The sequence below is a fragment of the Crinia signifera genome, chromosome 4, assembly GCF_055691185.1.
Source record: "Crinia signifera chromosome 4, ASM5569118v1, whole genome shotgun sequence".
In the NCBI taxonomy this organism is placed as follows: Eukaryota; Metazoa; Chordata; class Amphibia; order Anura; family Myobatrachidae; genus Crinia; species Crinia signifera.
The window spans coordinates 268,117,174-268,137,781 of NC_139220.1; the positions used below are offsets into that span (position 1 = coordinate 268,117,174).

Here is a 20,608-nt window from a genome sequence, read left to right on the forward strand (position 1 = left end):
TGCCCCCTCTGCCTTATCCGCCTGTCACATTTTTTGGTATGAAGTAGAGTTCTTTCTTCAGGTAGTGGGTACAGCTATGGGTGCCAAGCTAGCACCAGGGTACTCAAATTTGTTCATGGCCCACGGGGAGGATGAACAGGTATGGGCAGGACACCCCTGGATTGCCAGCTTGGCCCTATGGACCCGCTACATAGACAATATCCTGTTTGTGTGAAATGGAGATACTGAATCACTACAGGATTTTTGTACCCATTTGAATAATAATGTTTATAATATTGAACTCTCATTCACAGTTAGTAGTTCTGAAATAAATTTCTTAGATTTAACGATCTATATTGAGAATGGTCTTATTAAAACAAAAAACTTTATTAAACCTACAGATTGCAACTCACATATAGGGTGCGACAGTAGCCACCATAAAAATTGGAAGTGTAGTATTCCCAAAGGACAAATGAATGTAGCTTTTGAGTATAAGTGGTTCATCTATTTTCAGATATGTTTATATTAGGTATTGATTTGATCTACCTGTCACTAACATTGTGTTTTATTTAGTCTGTTTGTCTGTTTTTGATACCCGGCTCCAGAGGATAAATTGATGTATGTTTTTAAAAAAAGTATTTTTTTAAATGTTATATAATTTTTGATGTACTGTTAAAAATTGCTGCCGACATATATGCGTTATATTGTAGTATGTGCTGTATAATATTATTGCATTCCTCTGCTTTTTTAATGTTTTATACATTATAAAAATATATTATATATTATTGGCCAAATATTCGGAGCCGGTAATATAATTTTATTAGTATATGAGAGCCGGGTTTTTAGGTTTTCATGTCAACCCGATCACGTGACAAGACCTCCAGGCTTAAATCCTGGACTCGAAGTGAGAGCAGCACGTCTTGACAAAGGAGCCATCCGAAACGCATTGACGTCAGTGCTGTGACTGCTGGTGCACTTCATACCAGCGTTTTTCATACGGATGCCAGTACCAGCTTGTGAGTTCACCGATCCCAGCATCTGCAGCGCCGTGGACGTGAATCTTACATCTATTCACCAGACGGGACGTCGTGCTCCGCTTGTCTATGGTTCCTGTGTGTATGTGACCTTTTGAATAAATTCCGTGTTTTTAACTTTGATGTCGGATCCTGATTTAAAGAAACTGCTACAGGAACGCGTGTTAGAAATTGAAAGTAAGTTGCATCCATACTCTGTTGGAAGCCATAGAGGTGGTAGAAAATTAAAGATACCTTTCAGTGTATTCGAGTTAGAAACCTGAAGTAAGTATTGGTCCATGTGGGGAGAATATCATAGCTACCTGTTAAAGAAACTGTTATGCGAACACGAGACAGAGCTTAAAAGTAAGTGAGGTTTCATTAGCCCACTGACTACATCACCTGCCTCCTGATCTCCTGCTCACAAGCAAGTTTCAATTTATGCGCTGGTCATCCCTTCCCTGTTGTGTCTATTAACTGTTTCAAATCTGGAGAATTGATGGTCTCCGTGGGACAAGCTCAGCTGCTACCTATTAGCGCCAGTTTTTCATCACTTTTTGTTGTCTAATGTATCACCATCGGTTGCTAAATAGGGGGCCCTTACAAACTTTTGCTTGGAGCCTACGAATATCTAGGTACGCCTCTGACAGTATATATATTTCACCGACTGGCATTAATTGACACGTCAACATTTATGAAAATATTAAATACTAAATTACTATAAATGGTGCGTTTTATTGATGCTTTTGCCAGTTACAGGGATTTCCTATCTCCCCTGTGATATACAAAGTGAACCGCATACTTTTGGAGAATATATTGAAAGATAAATATTAATGTACTAATAATCCAAGTGTGCCCCCACACAGAGATTTTACTTTCTATTCTTTTGATTCTTCATCCAGAGAATTCCTCCTTTGTCCTCTTTTCTCTCCCATTCTTTATTATTCGAAGGCCTACTGTACATACTGTAGGGCCACTGTAAGAGCCTGATTCTGGTTCACTCGCAAAAGCAAATTCTCTCTTTACTGGACAAAACCATGTGCACTGCAGAGGAGCAGATGTAACATGTACAGAGAGAGTTAGATTTAGGCGATGGTTTTCTTCAAACTGATATCCAGTATTTACCCTGCACAGAAACAAAATAACACCAAAATCTATCTCTCTCTGCACATGTTACATCAGCCCCACCTGCAGTGCACATGGTTTAATGTGTTATTAAATAGCATAGCACACTATTACAAAAAAATGTAATCATTTGTCCCAATTAACACATATTTCATATTTAGAATGGGTACCGGATGATTGACAGATAGTCGGGATTCCGAGAGTCATTACAGTTAAAACCCTGACACTCGGGATCCTGACGGACACCGGCTATTCTCCATCATGGGGGCCCACGACCCCCATAGATAGAGAATAGAATAGGTGGCGAGCGTAGCAAGCCACTGAGCCCGCAAGGGGCTTTGTTGCGCTCCCCCCTCTGTCTGAGTCCGGGCAGTCGGGATTCCAACGTCGGGCTAATGACTGTCGGAATCCCGACTGTCAGTGTGCTATGCCACACCCATTCAGAATTATCCTGGGATTTATTATGCCTTTAACCTGCTGGTATTTAAAGTAAGTTTCAATATAATTGTATCTGTAAATGTCCTGGGACTTGTAACCCTATAAATACATGGACAATAACCTGAACTAGTTGCATATGTGTTTTGATTTTCATGAGGTTAAGGGTATAGGCGGTTGGGCCTGCGTATGGTGGGTTGCTTCCTTGTTATGGTGCTCTTTTGTAGTGCGCATAATACACAATCCTCAGGGGCTTACTCAGGAGGAGATAGGAATAACATGCAGGACTTGTACACTAGATTCCTCCTTACCCAGCAAAATGTAGCAAAGCTTGAATGGGGTGTGGATGATTAGATCATTAGGTCCACAGTCAATAGGTCGATGAATTTTCATCGACAATCAATAGGTCAACACCCGGAAGGCTTTAGGTTGACATTGACAGGCAGTCAACACAATCAAAGGGTTCAACATGAAAATAGGTGACACAGAAAAAGATTGACATGTGTTTTTCACTTATTTTTGGTGTCTATGTTGAAATCTGCCAACATGGACATGGACCTTTTGCGGTGTTGACCCTTTAATGGTGTAAAGAGTTTTCTTTTGTCGACCTTTTAGCAATGTTGGCTTAAAGCTTATCAACCTTTTCACATGTTGACCTTTGTGAAGTGCACTAAACCAGCATCAGCCTCCTCTTTCCCCATACATGATGTGCCACTATAGCTAAGCTACTATATGCATTCAGTGGTAGCAGGCAGATAAGAAGCGTCACTGGGAGGAGGTGATCACACTTATCTCTCCCTCCTGGATCCGCCCCTGTTGCAGAGCAGGCGGCGCACAGAGCGGGCGTGTGGTGGTTACAGAAAGGAGTGGCTGCAATGACAGTAGTTTCCCCGGCACCGTTCTCTGCAACATTTTAGATGATTTTATATGGGATTACAGGCTTGGGCCATGTCTGAGCTGCAAGAACCACTTATTCAGTCGGTGCCAGTCAAACGGCCCTTTAGCCAGCCATGAATGCATATTTTTTTTAGATGTATCGAACAGGTATAAAGCATACATCTAAGGCTAAAATCAGATAAATAATAACCATCACTAATCTTTCAGGTTTCAGACTCTAAAGATGGTCACTATGCCAAAAATATGTTCCAGACAGACTGAAAATAGACTATTGTTGTAGATAAGTTTTGCAATTGTGGGCATATCTCCACAAAGGAAGAGGAAGAATGCACGCAAAGCAAAGGGTGGGTATTTGTCTAAATTATATATTATAAGTTAGTTATTAGGAATTCTTTGAAAATATTTTTATTGCTCAAAGGAGGTTTTTTTTTTTTTGGTCTGTAGCTGAAATGATGTTCACAAAACTAACATTTCATTTTCCCCAAATTGCAGCGTTTCTGTATACACAATGATGTACGAGCAGAGCTCTGACAAACGTGGTTAATCGGCCTATTTCAGTTACCTCAACTATGCTAATCACAGACAGTAGTTGTTCCCAAAAGGCTTCATTTTGCAGTAAGCCTAACACTTTGCAACTGCAATCATCAAAGAAAACCATTACCACATCCTCCACCACAAAATAAACACTGCAACACGAGCAATTGGGGATTATTAATTCAATGTGGTTTCCAGTTCTTTTATCTGTTTAGTTGTATAGATAAACCTACAACATGAGTTACGTGATGGCAATACAAACTGTGACAGCAAAGCAAACACAAAACAACATATACAGTAATGAAAAAGAAGAGGAATCCCTGGAGCAAATCAGAGGCGGCCTCTGTAGTAATGTAGCAAAAGAAGTTTTGAAGGTCATTTACTTTTGCATACAGTATGTCAATGCAATCTTTCGCTCCCACTTTGTGGCGACCCGCGGTAAGTCAGGTCCAAATAACTTCTTTGTACATAGGCCCTTAGGTGTGGAATGCTCAATATAGAGGGGGATATTCAGGTGCGAACACTTTGAAAGCGTTCGAAAATCATATTGCCTTGCAAATTCGTCCAGCGGTGATCGCATCCGATTACAGTGGACAACAATTTTTTTTCAAAATTTTGCGATCCTGAAAATTAACATATGATTATTAGTAGAATTTAGGGTGCTGAAAACGAAAATAACAATGACATTGAAAGATTTGTTGCAGTTTTATAGTTTTTCACATTTGTTGTTTTCCAAAACAAATAACTCAATATACATACACAACATCAACAATAATACAAATCATTGCTTTTAATAGCACTTTCGTTTTGCAAGTCGCTTGTATACTATTTCTGGGGCATCTCTGACATGTGTCCAACAATAGTCTGCTAGCATTGAAGCATTACATTTCCCCTAGTATCTCTTCTCCATCTCAGAAATATCCTGGTGAAAATGTTCACCGTGTTCTTCCCTAACGGCGCTGCAGTTAGCTGGGTAAAAAGTGAGAATGAAGAAAATGCATCTTCAAAGACATATTGCACCCAAGTGTCTGATATGGGTGCCGGATGACTGACCGGCAAACGGGATTCCGACAGTTATTACCCCGACGTCGGAATCCCAACTGCTTAAACCTCGACAGATGGGCAGCAGCAATTCTCCTTCGTGGGGGTCCACGGCCCCTATAGAGGGAGAATAAAGTAGGTGGTGAACGTAGTGAGCCACTGTGCCCACAAGGGGCTTTGTTGCGCTCGCCCTGCTGTCTGAGTCCGGGCAGTTGGGATTCTGACGTCTGGCTAATTACTGTCAGAATCCGGACTGTCAATGTGTTATACCACACCCTCTGATATGAGGAAATCATATTTTCATCCAGTTCAACGTAGTTTGCTGCCTTCTTATTTCCCAGACGAAAATTGTTCCAAGCAGTCTTCTCATTACTTGTTAAGATACTATCAAAATCTTTGTCCTGGAAGAGATTTCGTATTTGTGGTCCTTGATTTACACTTCACTGAGCCTTGGGAACTTTTGCCTAAGGTGCAGAAAAGCTTGCCCATCCCTATCCATTGCCTTCATAAAGTTCTTCCTTAAACCGTTTAATGTGAAGTGGTGGCAGCAATATGTTCTTTGAATCAACCAATGGCACATGTTGTACAATCTTTACTCCTGGATTCATGGACTTTCCAATAGGCCACCCCTTCTGAATGTAATGGTGTGTCCTTACCCGGCTGTCCCAGTCACATAGAAAACAGCAGAACTCTGTATATCCTAGCTGCAATCCACGTAAAAGAGCAACAGCTTTGAAGTCCCCACAGACCTGCCATTGATGTTTCTCATATTTTATGCATGTCAACAAGTGAAATGTCAATAAAAATAACATTTTAAAAATGGGAAAATGTCTGCGATGCGTGACCACAGCATTGATCTCTGACTTAGTTCTTCGCTAAGGATCTTGAAAACTTGAACTAATAAACAACTTAAAACATCATACTCGTGTTCAGTGCATTGAAATCAGTAAGAATTGGTCGTTTTTTTGGTCAGCCAGTGAACTCAGATCCCCCTTTAGTGACTCAGGCTATAAAAATCTGGAAAGAGGCTAATTGGTGTATACAATTTAAATATATAGACCAAGACCACCCAATTGAAGACACTATGAGGTTAAGCGAACTATGTGAATTACAAATAAGAGAGGTCTGGAAGCCGTATTTAATTGTTAATCTCAGTCAAGTATACAGTATAGTGTGGATGGGATCAAGTCCTTCTCACAACTAAAAGATGAATATATGCTACCGCAGTCATATTTTTTCCGCTTCTTGCAGTTGAGGCATGCCCTCGAGGTCCAGTTCCCCAATACTCCCCCAATCTTTAAAGAATCACCAATAAAAGAAATACTAAAGTCAAGCATTAAAACAAAATTGGTATCTAGAATATATAAATGTATTAATCTGCATAAATGGGGGGACGGTTTGAGTGAATTGAAAGAGAAGTGGGAAGGAGACGTGGGACCCATAGGGGAGGAGGAGCGGAACAACGCAAAGTCAGTAATATCGAAAGCAACTAATGCCCTCCGGGTCCAACAAGTACAATTATATACATTCCATAGAGCATATCTATCAATGCTGAGGATGATGAAATTCGCGTGGCGGACCTTGAGCACATGCCCAAAGTGCAAACGGGACACGGGCACCTTCTATCATTTGCTGTGGGAGTGCTCAGAAGTTGCAAAGTTTTGGGGTAAATTCGTGCAAGTTCTGGTAGATACTGGTATAGCTAAAGAAATAATGACTGCAAAAAGCTGCCTATTGGGCCTGATAGAGGGAACCAGACTACAAGTGGGGGATAAGTCATATATTATCAATTTGTGTGCTTTAGCAAAGGTAATTATTGCTAGAACTTGGATGTCTGATCAAGGTCCTGATATACAGGCATGGAAGGCTCTTGTAAACTATACGGCTAGACAGGAGAAACATGTACATACTGTATCAGTAGAAAGACGCTGAGTACTTATATAAAAGTATGGCATAGGTGGACTATGTCAGTGTATTGGAAGCACGATGACTCCTGAGGGAGGGAAAAATAATAAATTAGATTAGATTGGTGGAAGGGGGAAAGGGGGGAAAAAAAAAGAAAAAATATATATAAAAAGAAAAAAAAGATAAATGAATAAATAAATAGATTTTTTTTTTCATATAGTAGTCAAAAATAGAGGTAGAGTTGAGTAACACAAGTAAATCACGATTGGAGATAAATTAAATGTAGAGATGAAAATTCTCTACTCTGAGTAACTGTAGAATATGTACTGAATTGGTGCACCTAAATGAAGAAAACACACTTTCAGAATACAGCACAAGGCACAAAAACAGATTTAAAAAAATTATAAAAAGTAATGCACGAAAAATGGCAGTAATCTGCTTAGTTGAAAAGAAGCACAGAGCACTAGATACAGAACAGGTCAGGTAAATACATTAGACACATAATAATAATTGAACTACAGAATGATACGGCAGTCATCGTGCTACCAAGAGAGGTTTGCCTCCTCACACCAGTGAAATTCTAAAATATAATCAGGTCAGGATCCATGCCTGCCCTAACTTTCCCCGTGCTTATATTTGCTATTTTAACTAATATACTGTATAGTATAGCCCCGCCACGGCCATAGCTAAGTAAGAATATGATAGATATTATGTGTAAATTGTATACTGCTGTTTGTATGTATATTTGAGCGCGATACGGCTCTAACCCTGAATAAGATATTGTAAAATATTGCTCAGAATTGTTATATGTTGTATGTTCTTTTCTGTCTTTCTTTTTTTTTTTTTTTTTATATGTATATGAGGAAAATAAATAAAAGATTAAAAGCTAAAAAAAAAAAGAATTGGTCGTTTTTACGTAGGATCCTCTTTGGCTGTGTTATCGAATGACTGCACATGAATAGGGATCGTAGCGTGCATGCAAACATCATCAGCGATTATTCTATTGGTTGACAGCGAAGCCTGCTTTTGGGTGTGGTAACCACCCATTTTTCAGGAGTGTCCAGAAAGAAGCAGACGTGCCAAAGCATTTGAAGGGAGAGTCTGCGATGTCAGCTCCAGCCTTGATCAGCCTGGTTCTTTCGCAGACACATGCGATCTGACTAGATTGCTTAGAAATAAAGCAAATATCGCTGTGTGTGTGTGACCCGTGTTGCTATCGCTGGGATAGATATTTTAAACATTTAAAGATTTATTTATTTATTATCTGTTATTTATATAGCAGTATGCCTACTGCTACCAATGTATATTTAAACACCACTGCCCACCAATTTTTATTAATAATAGGCCAGCAATGTTCTGTATATGTTACCGCATAATAATTAACATTGGTGGGCAGTGATGTTTAAATAAATATGCATTGTTGGCAGTGGGCATATAAATATTGGTGAGCAGTGGGCATATAAAAATATATACATCAGTGGGCATATAAAAATATATACATTGCTGGGCAGTGGGCATCTAAAAATATATATATTTTCATATTTTTTTATTTTATATTGGTGGGCAAATAAACACATTTTATATTACACTCTCTTCACAAGTGTAAGTTCATCCCAGTTGCTGCCTGTGATGGAATTGTATATAAAAGATATATTTTTTATATGCTGTTACATGTGTGTCCCTCTACCTTTTCCTGCTGTCCCTGTCACCACTTTCTCTGTCCCAGCTGTCATTCTTTCTGTCATCACTGATACTCTCTGTCCCTATTTCCTTGCTTTCCCTCTCTCTGTTCCTGATTTGTGGCTCATTCCCTGTGGCATAATGTGAATTTTGGCTCATACCGTGTGTCATAATGTGATTTTTGGCTCATACCGTTGTTCATAATTTGATTTTTGGCTCATACCGTGTGTCATAATGTGAGTTTTGGCTCATACCGTGTGTCATAGTGTGAGTTTTGGCTCATACCGTGTGTCATAGTGTGAGTTTTGGCTCATACGTGTGTCATAGTGTGATTTTTGGCTCATACCATGTCGTAATGTGATTTTTGGTTCATACCGTGTGGCATAATGTGATTTTTGGCTCATACCATGTCGTAATGTGATTTTTGGTTCATACCGTGTGGCATAATGTGATTTTTGGCTCATACCATTAGTCATAATGTGATTTTTGGCTCATACCGTGTATCATAATGTGAGTTTTGGCTCATACCGTGTGGCATAACAGGAATTTTGGCTCATACTATGTGTCATAATGTGAGTTTTGGCTCATACCGTGTGGCATATTTGCCCAAAATATTTGACTAAATTTATTTTCTTTTAACAATGGGGGGGGGAGGGGCTTTCTATTGTGTCAGTCCCGGGCCCTACAGTTTCTGATGGCAGCCCTGGCTGGACTGACTGAGGAGGCGGGCATCGAGGAGAGGTGACTGGTGAGGAGAGGACTAACCTGCAGGGCAGACTCTGGTAAGATGGGAAGAGTGAGTCACTGACAGAGGGGCCCGCTGAAGCTGCCGGTAATCATGGCGGCAGCCTGCTTCTCACTCACACAGATGTCTGCCTGTACAAGTGTGAGTGGAAGAAGCAGTTCCAAGCTGGGATATTCAGCACCAGTGGGTCCCTCTGTCAGTATTTGAGGTTGAAAAAGGTGGCATGGTTGTTTTTGTGCCCCCTCCCAGGGAACAGACTTGTAGTAACTCTGCCACCTCCTCATCCACATGTGTGCCTCTGGCTCTGCCCCTACGATATATAGCCCTGGTTTGATAATGCCCCTATTATTTATTGTTGTTTCCCTTTAATTTAACCCCATATGCACACTTGGGGTGGAGGGGGGCGACATTGCACGCATCTGGGGGGGCACAAATGTTGTGCCTAGGGGTGGCCTGACCCCTAAATTTGCCCCTGTTTGCTGGGGGGGGGGTCAGTATTGTTTTCTGGGGGGGGTGTCAGTAATGTCTGGGGGGCACCAGAGATTTCTAAGTGACCAAGTGTTTGTTACCTGAATGCATCTACAGAGAATTTCATAAAATTAGGTCATAGGGAAGGTCGCACTAAGCTTCAAAATTAATATTAAAGGACTTTAATATTAATAATATAGCTATAAAGCTCCACACCCGGTGTCCTGCATTGGTTCACAGCCCATATATATTTATTTTATATGACTGATACTGAATTCTTAAATAAAAAAATTGGTATTATTGTGTGGCCACGCCCCTTCCCTGTGAAGCCACTCCCCTATATTTTTGGCTTGAGCACCCACCAGCAAAAACATAAATCGGCTATACATTTACAGTTGTTATTAGGTTCTCAGACCCCATAGCAAAGGATAGGTACAGTTTTGTATCATCTTCATTGCAGTGGTAGGCCAGGCCATGATGCCTGTATATTTTCCCCAGTGGTAGCATGTACACTGCAAAAAGCATGAGGGACAGTACGGAACCTTCAAGAATGCCATATTGCAGTGGCACTGATGACCATGAGTATACTCCAGATGAAACTCTGTAACCTGTGGGTGAGAAATGATCTGATAAAGAGTACATGAAGGGACACTGGACTGCACACTCTATGTAATGAAAACTGCTACCTTGCTGAACCTTATAGTGCCACACACAAAGAGAAAATGCAGGTGCACTATTCAAACATTACTAATCTGAATTACCACCAGAGGATCACTAAGCACACATACCAGGGCTGTGTCAGTGCTTTGTCTGTTTCTGAATCCAGCATGGAATCGATCATAAATATCATGGGTTGACAGATGGGATCCCAGTTGGGGTGGAGCAACTTTCTCAATAACCTTTCATTGGCAAAAAAAGGCTTTATACCGCCTGCAGTTTGTCATGCAGTCATGATCTAAATGACCGTAGTTATTCTAAGCAGTGGTCTAGCAATTGCTTCTTTTAGTGGTTCAGGGAAAATCCCTCTCTGCAAAGACAATTGAACTAATTTTATAAATAGTAATGTCCCTAACCCTAATAATGCTTGGTTGAGTTAGGGTCCAGATCACATGAGGTTTGTTGGTAATTATAAGAATACTATAGAGGAAAATTCTGATATATATATATATACTCTTAATAAAGTAAATACTTTGAAATGAAGTTAAATAAAGGGCAAAAGGGTTATTTAGTGCATATTTCACATCACTGGCATCACAAGGTGTTGAGGGCGGCACTCAGTCACACACTTATAGGTGACACCAAAATGCTGGCTCCTCCTCAGTGACAGAAGCTGGGTGCTGCACTGTAAAAATACATGCAACACTTGGCTCCTGTCACTAAGTAGGAGCCTGCGCTGCAGCCTACACTGTCAGTGGGTGCAGTCTAATCTTGCATATCTGGTAACTCATTTCTGATTACATGTATTTAAAAAAATATATTTTATTAGTCAGACTAGATAGCCAAGTACCTAAATCAAGATAAGTATTATGTCAGCCCTTATTCTGTCATTGTCAAATGTAAAACTGAATCTAATACATTTTGTATTCTAATAAATTTTATTTCATAGGAAACCGCAATTTATTTTCCCATTATGCTGACGGTTCACACAGAGAAAGGTTTGGACGTTCTCATAGTGTCAAGTGTTGCATGCAATTTAATGTTCTCTTCTTGACAATGTGAGTCACCTGTAAACAGTTTGAATTATTGTTTGTGTATTAAGCAGCAAGTTCCAAGGAGGTGTAAACAATAAACACAGCTCGGCTTTTAATTTTGTTTAAAATAAAGCAATTACTTTTTTTTTAATGTGATGCCCCTTATTTGTTATTTGCCTCTAGATATAATAAATCACTAGGTATTCAATTTTCTTGCTGTTCCTCCATAGATTCTAAGTGATAAACAAAACTGAGAAGGACAATATTTCATTAGTAAATTCAATAACTAGAAGGTCTGTGTTCCTTTTTTGTTATGCATTGGTCTAGTAAAATCCTTCCCAAGCTTTTATTCTACAGTAAAGCCTCGGCTATTAAATAAAATGACTGCAAATAAAAGTATTTTATTACTAGTAAGCCCGCTCGAAGCAAATGCTTTGAAAGCTAGTCTGCTACATTGTGATTGCCTCTGTGTTTGTGCATGTGTGAGAGAGAAAGAGATGTAGTCTCACTCGCTGCCAACAGATGGCAGTGTTTTCTAGACACACGCACACTAGACGTATATATTATAGATAATATATGCTTAGTGGAACAGCAAGACATCAGACCGGTGGTCTGAACGATGTGTTGGACAGTGCAAGAATCCACCTCGGATCGGCTCCTACTGCTGCCATCACACAGTCAATAATAACACTTTTTGGGGAAAAAAATCCCCTTGTGATAGGCGCTACTAAAAAATATTTTATTCCAAAATTCCCATATGATTTTATTCTACCAAAATTCAATCTATATAGCAGCAGGCTAAATGGTGTGACTGTGAACTCACACCTAATCAAGGCATTGGATGCACTTGTGTGCAACTACACCTATATTTCCCAAATATTTTTATAAAGAAAGACTGCGCTTATAAGAACCAGGTGCATGTAGGTCTGAATTAACACTCACCACTTGCTTGTAAACAAATATTTTTATTAAAAAGTATTAAATTCAGATAAATTTATTTTTACAATAAAATATATACATACAATCAATACTCGGTGGCCACCTGTATCGTGTAAATCAATAAAACAATATTGCTACTCAATCAGAGAAGCTTTCTTTGGGCTTGTATGGCTCTAAATATCAAAATGAAATTGGCTTTTTCCAAGAGGGACAATAATATCAGCCAATAGGATAGTATCCAATCTCCGCTTGTGAGCTGTATACGGTAAATGACTACTGCACTTTAATGAAGTTTTATACTCACAGACTCCACGTTTGATGTAAATACTGGGCAGTTGTTTGAATTAGCAGGGAGGCAGGAGAGCTTGTGTGAATTGGCTGTCAGTAGCTCTCTGTTCTACACCCGCAATAGCAGACGCTGTGACGCTGACCCAATGCCGGCAGTTCTAGTCAGTCCAGATGCCGCGTCTCTCACACGCGGCTGGGGTCTCCTCCGTCAAGCGTCTGCCTGACCTGTAGTACCGCAGAGTGGCGTCTCTCACCCGCCCTCTTGCAGCAGCAACACGATAGCACTGGGTCTGTGTCCCCGTAATACTTGGTGTGCAGGTTCAATTGAAAATGACAATTGGCGGTGATAGGTAACTGGCAGAAGGTCCCTCCTTGGATCAAAGTTGCCGGGCAAGTTCCCTCTAACACGTTTCGCTCTATTGGAGCTTTTTCAAAGAGTGTTCTTATAAGCGCAGTCTTTCTTTATAAAAATATTTAGTCAATAATAACAGTCATCAATGGCTAGTTGCACTATTGCCATTGATGGCAGCCATGGCAAATTTGGTCATCCCTAATTGTTCGTCAGGAGATTGATCCTTACCAGATGTGGAACCACCATTGGTGCAAAAGGTACAGTACACTGGGGCCCCTGGGGACTAAGGGGCCCACTGTTGCCCCTGTTACCCATGTTATTTCCTTTAACACTCAGCCTCCCCTTGTCTCTCCCTGTCACCCTTTGCTTCTCCTTGTCACCCACTACTATAGAGTGAACTTGGGTTGCGGTGGAGGAGGGGGCCCTAATTATATTTTTGCACCTGGGCTCACTACCTACCAGGGCTGGACTGTCCCACAGGGGGAGAGGGTAAACCCCTGGTGGGCCCCAGCTCTAGGGATCAGATTCCAAAGTGAATTATAGCATAAGTAAAGCACAATGAAATATGCTGCGCTATATATATGTATCTGTAAATAAATAAATACAATTTTACATGTTACATATATTACCTTACTAGTTGACCCGCCCGGCGTTGCCCGGTAAAACCTTGGGGTTTTTTTATTTCCAAAATTGCTGAAAAATGTAATCTTACAGTATGCTGTGCCAAAGACCTAAGATTGTAATTTGTTGTAGATTCCACCATAATGTTAGAATGTGTTTGCATTGATACTCAATTGCGGCAATGAATTCAGGTGTGGTGTTGTTGTTTGAAACACAAACGCTCCTGAGTTGATAACTTGTATGTGTTGATGAATTCCACATCCACTCCTGAGATTTACCACCTATGAAATACCCTCCAACATCTGAGGGTCAGAAATCGGTACAAAATCAGAAAGGGGCATGGCCACACCTCCATTTCTATACTTTCAATGGTACAGTTTCTAGGATGTGTAAATACAGGCGCTAAGTGCGTGGAGACCGGGGTGGGCGTTACTTACCGCACCATAATTAATTAAAAATTCAACGCTCCCTGCCACTCCCGCTCCACTCAACAATCCTGCCTGCAGCAGTCTCTGAGGTCTGGAGATCTGTAAAGCACATGCACCGGGCATCTCTACCAGTGGGGCAGCCCCTGAGTGTGGGAGCAGGTCCGCGGGCCTGGCCACATGACGTCATAATGCGACGCAGGCTACCCGCACCACTGCAATGCACCACTGGGAACGGGTGCAATGGGCCAAATTCTTCCCTACACCCGCCGGGCCAATCCACCGATCCAGCCATCGCAATCATCAATGGGTGCATTGATAAGGTTTGGAGTGTAAGAAGTTGAAGAATAAGACTGAGATAAAGATTTTCCATGTTAAAGTGTACAATAAATCGTGAAAAAAATATAAGTGTACATAGAAGTATAATTAAGAAATTAAAGTAGGATTAAAAAATAAGTTCTGATTCAAACTGATAATTGTTTGGATGGGGGTGGGTTGCGAAACAAATCTATAGGTGGAGGGGGGTATGGATATTGTGGGCATAATTGGTGTTTGGTACACCTACAGGGGGTCCTCAATTGATGGGATTTTCACTACAGTGTCATGGTCACAGTGTCACCATAAGGGGATTCCCAATTGGGGTCCAGGTGGTCTTTTAGGAACCCTTTACAATCCCCTAGGTCTCTTCTCCTTGAGCCTACGGTCTCCCTTAATGATAGTCAATCACTGAGGGAGACCATAGGCTCCAGGAGAAGAGACCAACGGGATTGTAAAGGGGTCCCTAAAAGACCACCTGAACCCCAATTGGATATCCCCCTACGGTGACATTGTAGTGAAAATTTCTCATCAACTGGGGACCCCCTGTATGTTTGTGTGTGTTGTACTGTTTTTGTGTGTGTGTTGTAGTGTATGTGGTTGTGTGTGTTGCATGTATCTGCCCAATGCGTAAGTGTGTGAGGTGTGCTATGTATATGTGTGTGTTGTGTCTTTGTGTATCTGTGCAATGTTTAAGTGTGTGTTTTGTGTATGTTGTACTGTTTTTTGGGTGTGTATGGTGAATGTAGGTGTGTGTTGTGCTGTTAGAGGTATGTTATGTGTGTGTGTGCTGTGTGTATCTGCCCTATGTGCGTAAGGTGTGCTACGTATGTGTGTGTGTGTGTGTAGTGTGCTGTGTGTATCCAGGGCAGGCGACAGGGGGGGTCAAAGGGGACACCTGTACCGGGCCCCAAGCCTGTGAGGGGCCCCTAAGTTCTAATGGCTGTAAGCATAGCTGCGGCAGTACAGTGTCTATAAATGGTTTATAAAGGCACCCGTCTGGATTCCTGTAAGGGTACTTACCCAGACACCCCTCAATATGCAGTATACTAAAAATATTCTGCTCAAGGGTTAGGGGGGCCCCAGAGATATCCGTGTACCAGGCCCCAAGATTTCAGTTGCCGGCCCTGTGTGTATCTGTGCAATGTTTAAGTGTATGTGATCTGTGCATACCTCCCAACATGACCCTCTCCAGGAGGGACACATTGCTCTGCTCCTGCACTTCCCTGGTAATGTATGATTGCCATCACCTGTGTTGTAGCACCTTTCTTATAAATTAACCTGTTCAACATAGATGAAGGTAATCATGCATTAAGAGGGAATTGCAGGAGCAGAGCATTGTGTCCCTCCTGGAGGGGGTCATGTTTGGAGGTATGACTGTGTATTGTACTGTTTTTGGGTGTGTGTTGTAGTGAATGTGGGTGTGTTGTACTGTGAGTGGTGTGTTATGTGTGTGTGTTGTGTTGTGTAAGTTTGTGAGGTGCGCTACGTATACATGTGTGTGTAGTGTGCTGTGCCTATCCTGGCAATGTTTGTGTGTGTTCTGTGTGTTTCTGTATCTGCACAATGTTTAGGTGTGTGTGTTCTGTGTGTTTGTTGTACTGTTTTTGGGTGTGTGTTGTAGTGTATATGGGTTTGTGATGTACTGCATGTGGTGTGTTATGTGTGTGTTTTGTTGTGTGTATCTGTCCAATGTGTAAGTGTGTGAGGTTCGCTACGTATATATGTGTGTGTTGTGTACTATGTGTGCGTATGTGGTGTACTGTGTGTGTGTGCGTGTACAATGTGTATGTTTGTATGTGATGTGTGGTCTATGTATATCCTCATTTATTCCTAATTGTTTAAAGTCATCACCATAATGTTAGAATGTGTCATTCATACTCAATGACAGCAATGAAATCAGGTGTGGAATTGTTCCTTCTCAACGGTTTCCCAGATCGTCGATCTTTTTCCCAGATCATCAATGAAGGCAAATTAAAACTTGGTGTTGTTTTTAAATTTCTAAGTGAAATTTCCCAAAAACGGCTTCGAGGTGCACACCACCGGGTCCAGAGGTATCTTGTTGCCCTCTGAGCGCCATGGTGTGTCCGCAATGCAACGGACACGCACACACACTCTTCAACTTATTATATAGATAATGTACAGGACTATGGTGTATTTTCTACAGCGCTTATTAATCTGGTACATTATCATGGATGCACTAGAAGTATTGATGTGAACCCCAGAAAAGGAAGGGGTTAATGGGAGACACAGCCGGCACACTGCAGCACATGTGGGGTTAATGTACCCTGGTCCGGCGGCCAGTGACCAACAGGAGGAAGCCGAACCCCATTGGATGAGAGGAAGAGGAAGGAGGGGGCTGAGGGAAAAAGGAGAAATTCCAGGAAACGCACGGGAGGAAGAGGCTGTATGGTTAGAGGAAAAACAAGCCTGGAGGAGCGTGGGACCAGCGGCGCGGGAGAAAGTGTTCACCGCGAGCTGAGGAGAAGACGGAGAAGCCGCTGACGTCAGCGTGACCCCCGCCGACCCCTAGCAGCGCGGAGAAGTGATGCTGCTCCCGGAGACTGCCGCATCCAGGTGAGAGAGGGAGCGCGGAGGGGTTTGTGACCCCCGCTGACCTCCCTGCCTGATAGCCGCGCCGGCCATGCTACCAGAGGCACAGTAATAAAAAGAGTACCCCAGGCAGCCGCATACGCAGCACGGCCATCATTGTAACCCCCGTTGACCTCCCCCCTTTGATCAGCTGCACGTGCAACGCGGCAAGAGCCGTGACCCCCGCTGCCCTCCCCCATTCATCAACACCAAGCACCAGCGGCAGTAGTCACATGTGGTGACCCCTGCTGACCCCACAGCCTGTCCGCCAGCCACATCTAGAGTGAGGGGAGGCTGGCGCCAATTGCCTACCTCACTGAGCTGACAGAGGGAGAGAGCATCAGCGTGCCAGGGACCCCCTGTGTGAAGTGGAGAGAGGGAGAGAGATTCAGCCGTCCACAGCAGTACATCAGCACTTCAACCCACTCCTGGGGTGTCAGCCACTGCACAGCAGAGAAGCAGCAGACCGCCTGCCGGCCCCAGTGTGACCTTTCAAACCGTAAGTCTGCCCCTGGGCAAGTAATGCTGACACCTTGGCACACAGAAGAGGGGAACAAATACAGAGGGATCTGGCCCCTGCAATACTAACTGTGTAGCCCGTTATACTGTTCAGCCATTTAACTCCATTTGCCGGAAACCTGTAGTGCAACTTTAACTGGCCTAATCTGCACACTGTTATTAGGAAAGAGACCTTGATAAGGCCTCACCTGTTCCATTTGACTGGGCAAGGAAACATGAGCGACTATAAGGGCTTTCGGGCCTCCTTGCCATCTTACCAACTAACCCTATCAGTGAATAAGAAGGACCCCCTTTTGGAACAATACTGCTATCTAGCGGTTTAAGAACCTCCTATAGAGTGCACCAGAACCGCAACCCGCTACTTAAAGTCCTATGCATAGGCCCTTGTCAGGACTGACCGGTCTTAGGTAACAGATAGTGTACCCGGGTACTGAGTGATCCCATAGTCGGTTGAGGATACATGGTTATTGTTTAAGTATTACCTAGTGTATTAATGTTGTTTATACACAGCGTATGGTATATTGTATTTACCGCATTGTGATGTTGTGAAATTCCCGTTGACGTTTACAGTGGCCATTTTATAATAAAAGGTCAAACAAATACTGTTGTCGCTTGCTCTGTGTCACCATCCTGCATCAAGAGAAGACTCCAGACTAGAACCCGTGCGATCGGGGAGGCACGACCAAGCCGGCACCCCACAAGGTAACCCTCTTCAGGTGTCTACATTTACTCTATTTATGAAGGGGCCCACACTATGCACTCTATAATGGTTAGCAACACCGACAAACACGGGCCCCTAACACAACATTCTGCGGTGGGCCCTTCATGCCCCAGTCCAACACAGCCACCTACAAGTTCAGCCAATGATCCTGCCATGTGTGGCCCCACAAGCACAAGAGCACAGAGGCTGCTGAAAATGACGGTAAATAGCTGAGGAACACGGTCCAATGCACAAAGCAAGTTAGCATATATAAACATCAGCTACTTGCCCTCTAACAAAATGCATTTTGTTTCAGTAATGTGTTTTTATTTCCATGTGGTTCAGTTGTTTACACCCTGCAGCACTGCACTGCTGTTTATCCTGGCTGCAGAAAGGTTAACCTTAAACCCCCCTAAGGACGGATAATCCCGGACCGTTCTTCCACCCACAAACTTTGCCATCACACGTCACTAATTTTATTTCCATAAAACTACACTTCAATGAATCACTTTTCAGGGAAAATAATAATTGGCAATTACTCCTATATATGTTTAATCGTTGTTTGCTTGCAATACTTAACACAAGCCTAATTCTCTTTGCTACTGGATTACAATGTCGCCCCACGGATGTTATTTACGCACTGGGACATACATCAGTAATTAAGCCTCTTGCCAAATTTCACCTGCTTTCCTCCTTGCATCTCTGTCAGGGATCACTGGAGTGTTCTGTTTTTGTACCTCTAGGACCAGGCTGCTCTGTGCCAGGCTCTAGTGAAGCATGCACGTGAATGGATGCCCTTTAATGCATTTTCATTATTTCTGTGCCACTGGTAAACTCATTCAGAGTAACTGAGCAGTAGGTGGTAGATGGGGCATCACTCATTACAGAATCTGATGAACCGTACACAATACAGGCAGGTGTAATAATCAGCATGACTAATAATCAGCGCTAAATAACAGGATTTATGAGTACCTTGTAAATTCAAGACAATCAGGAGCAGCAGTGCCTGGGCTTATCATTATTGTGGATGTTTTGTTTCTGAACAAGTCAAATATTTTGCTGTAGAATTATAGTTTTTTAAGTTTAGGCGTCCTGCTTTTTGGCTAATACTGTACTGTGGGTCTGATTCAGACCATGTTCCCCCCCACGCGCCGATCGAATCCCCTCTCTAATATGCAAGGGTATGTGTATCCTAACACATGCCCTTGCATTCGGCGGCACGGGTGAAAAATCATTAGCTGGTCACTTACCCCCCTAGGTAGCTTTATGAAAGGTTAAAAAATGTAGGCTAATTTATTAAAAGAAAGGAAGAGAGCAATAACTGGACACATACTTGTCCTTTTATCGCTAGCCCAAAACAGCAATTACAAAACAAAACATTTTTATTAAAAAGTATGATAATTAACGGCCGTCGGCAATAAAGCACGACTTTTTGCCCAAGCAAGTCCCGGAGTGTCGCCTCGTACCTCTTTCTGTGGGGTTACCGTAATCTCTCGGAGGGCACCAGCTCAGACGCTGCTCGGCTGTTCCCGATCCCCAGCGTGCGGTTCTGTGCAGCATGATGGTCAGAGGTCACGCTATGCACCACTGCCGTCCACCCACTTCCGTCCACTCACTTCCACCATCCCCATGTGCACCCAGCTGCCCACTTTCAGAGACACTCCAGCACCGCCACACACTGGTCGCCGACTTTCAAGACACTCCAGCACCACTGCACCTGGCCGCCCACTCTCAGAGACACTCCAGCATCGCCACACACGCAGCCTTCCACTCCAGTCCTGGATGCTGCTGCACTTCTAAGTAAATGTGCGGAATGGCTGCTTGGGGGGGGGGGGGGGGGGTGTTTAAATGAAGGATGACGATCCCAGGATCCCGGGAATTCCAGGATTGAGCATTTTTCAATTCCAAATACTGACTCATAATCCCAGTATTATATATCATTCACAGAAGTTACTGAATGTACACTACTAGATTTAAGTCCCTGCTGTATTATCCTACTTCCTTCAAAGAGTCTTATATGGCACTGGTTTACTACTGGCATTGGTTTATATACACGCTACACATTGGCAGGTATTCAATGCTGTGGGCAAGCGGCAACAGCGAGCAGAGCTTCCTGCTTGCTATCACCACTCACCCTATCAGTATTCAGCACAGCCCCCTCATACGGCAATTTCCCCTCGCTCCATTTTTTTGAGCGAGGGGGAATTGGCATATGCGGCTCCAGAAGCAGCGAGACTCGCGGTTAAATACAGCGAGTTTTCTGTATTAGCCGCGGGTCTCGCTGTTTTGGGGAATTCTCGCCGTCCTGTGATGGCGAGGATTTTCCCAGAACATTGAATAGAGC

The 20,608-nt window shown here is 42.7% G+C and overlaps 1 long non-coding RNA gene across 1 annotated transcript in view; it reads right to left on the bottom strand.

Annotated features, from left to right (window-relative positions):
* Positions 1-4,231: 4,231 nt before the first annotated feature.
* Positions 4,232-20,608, bottom strand: part of LOC146072586 (uncharacterized) — a 66,655-nt gene continuing 50,278 nt past the window's right edge. Inside the window, exon 3 of the long non-coding RNA XR_014473204.1 lies at positions 4,232-4,606. This is a non-coding gene — a long non-coding RNA (uncharacterized LOC146072586). The remainder of the gene's footprint in view (positions 4,607-20,608) is intronic.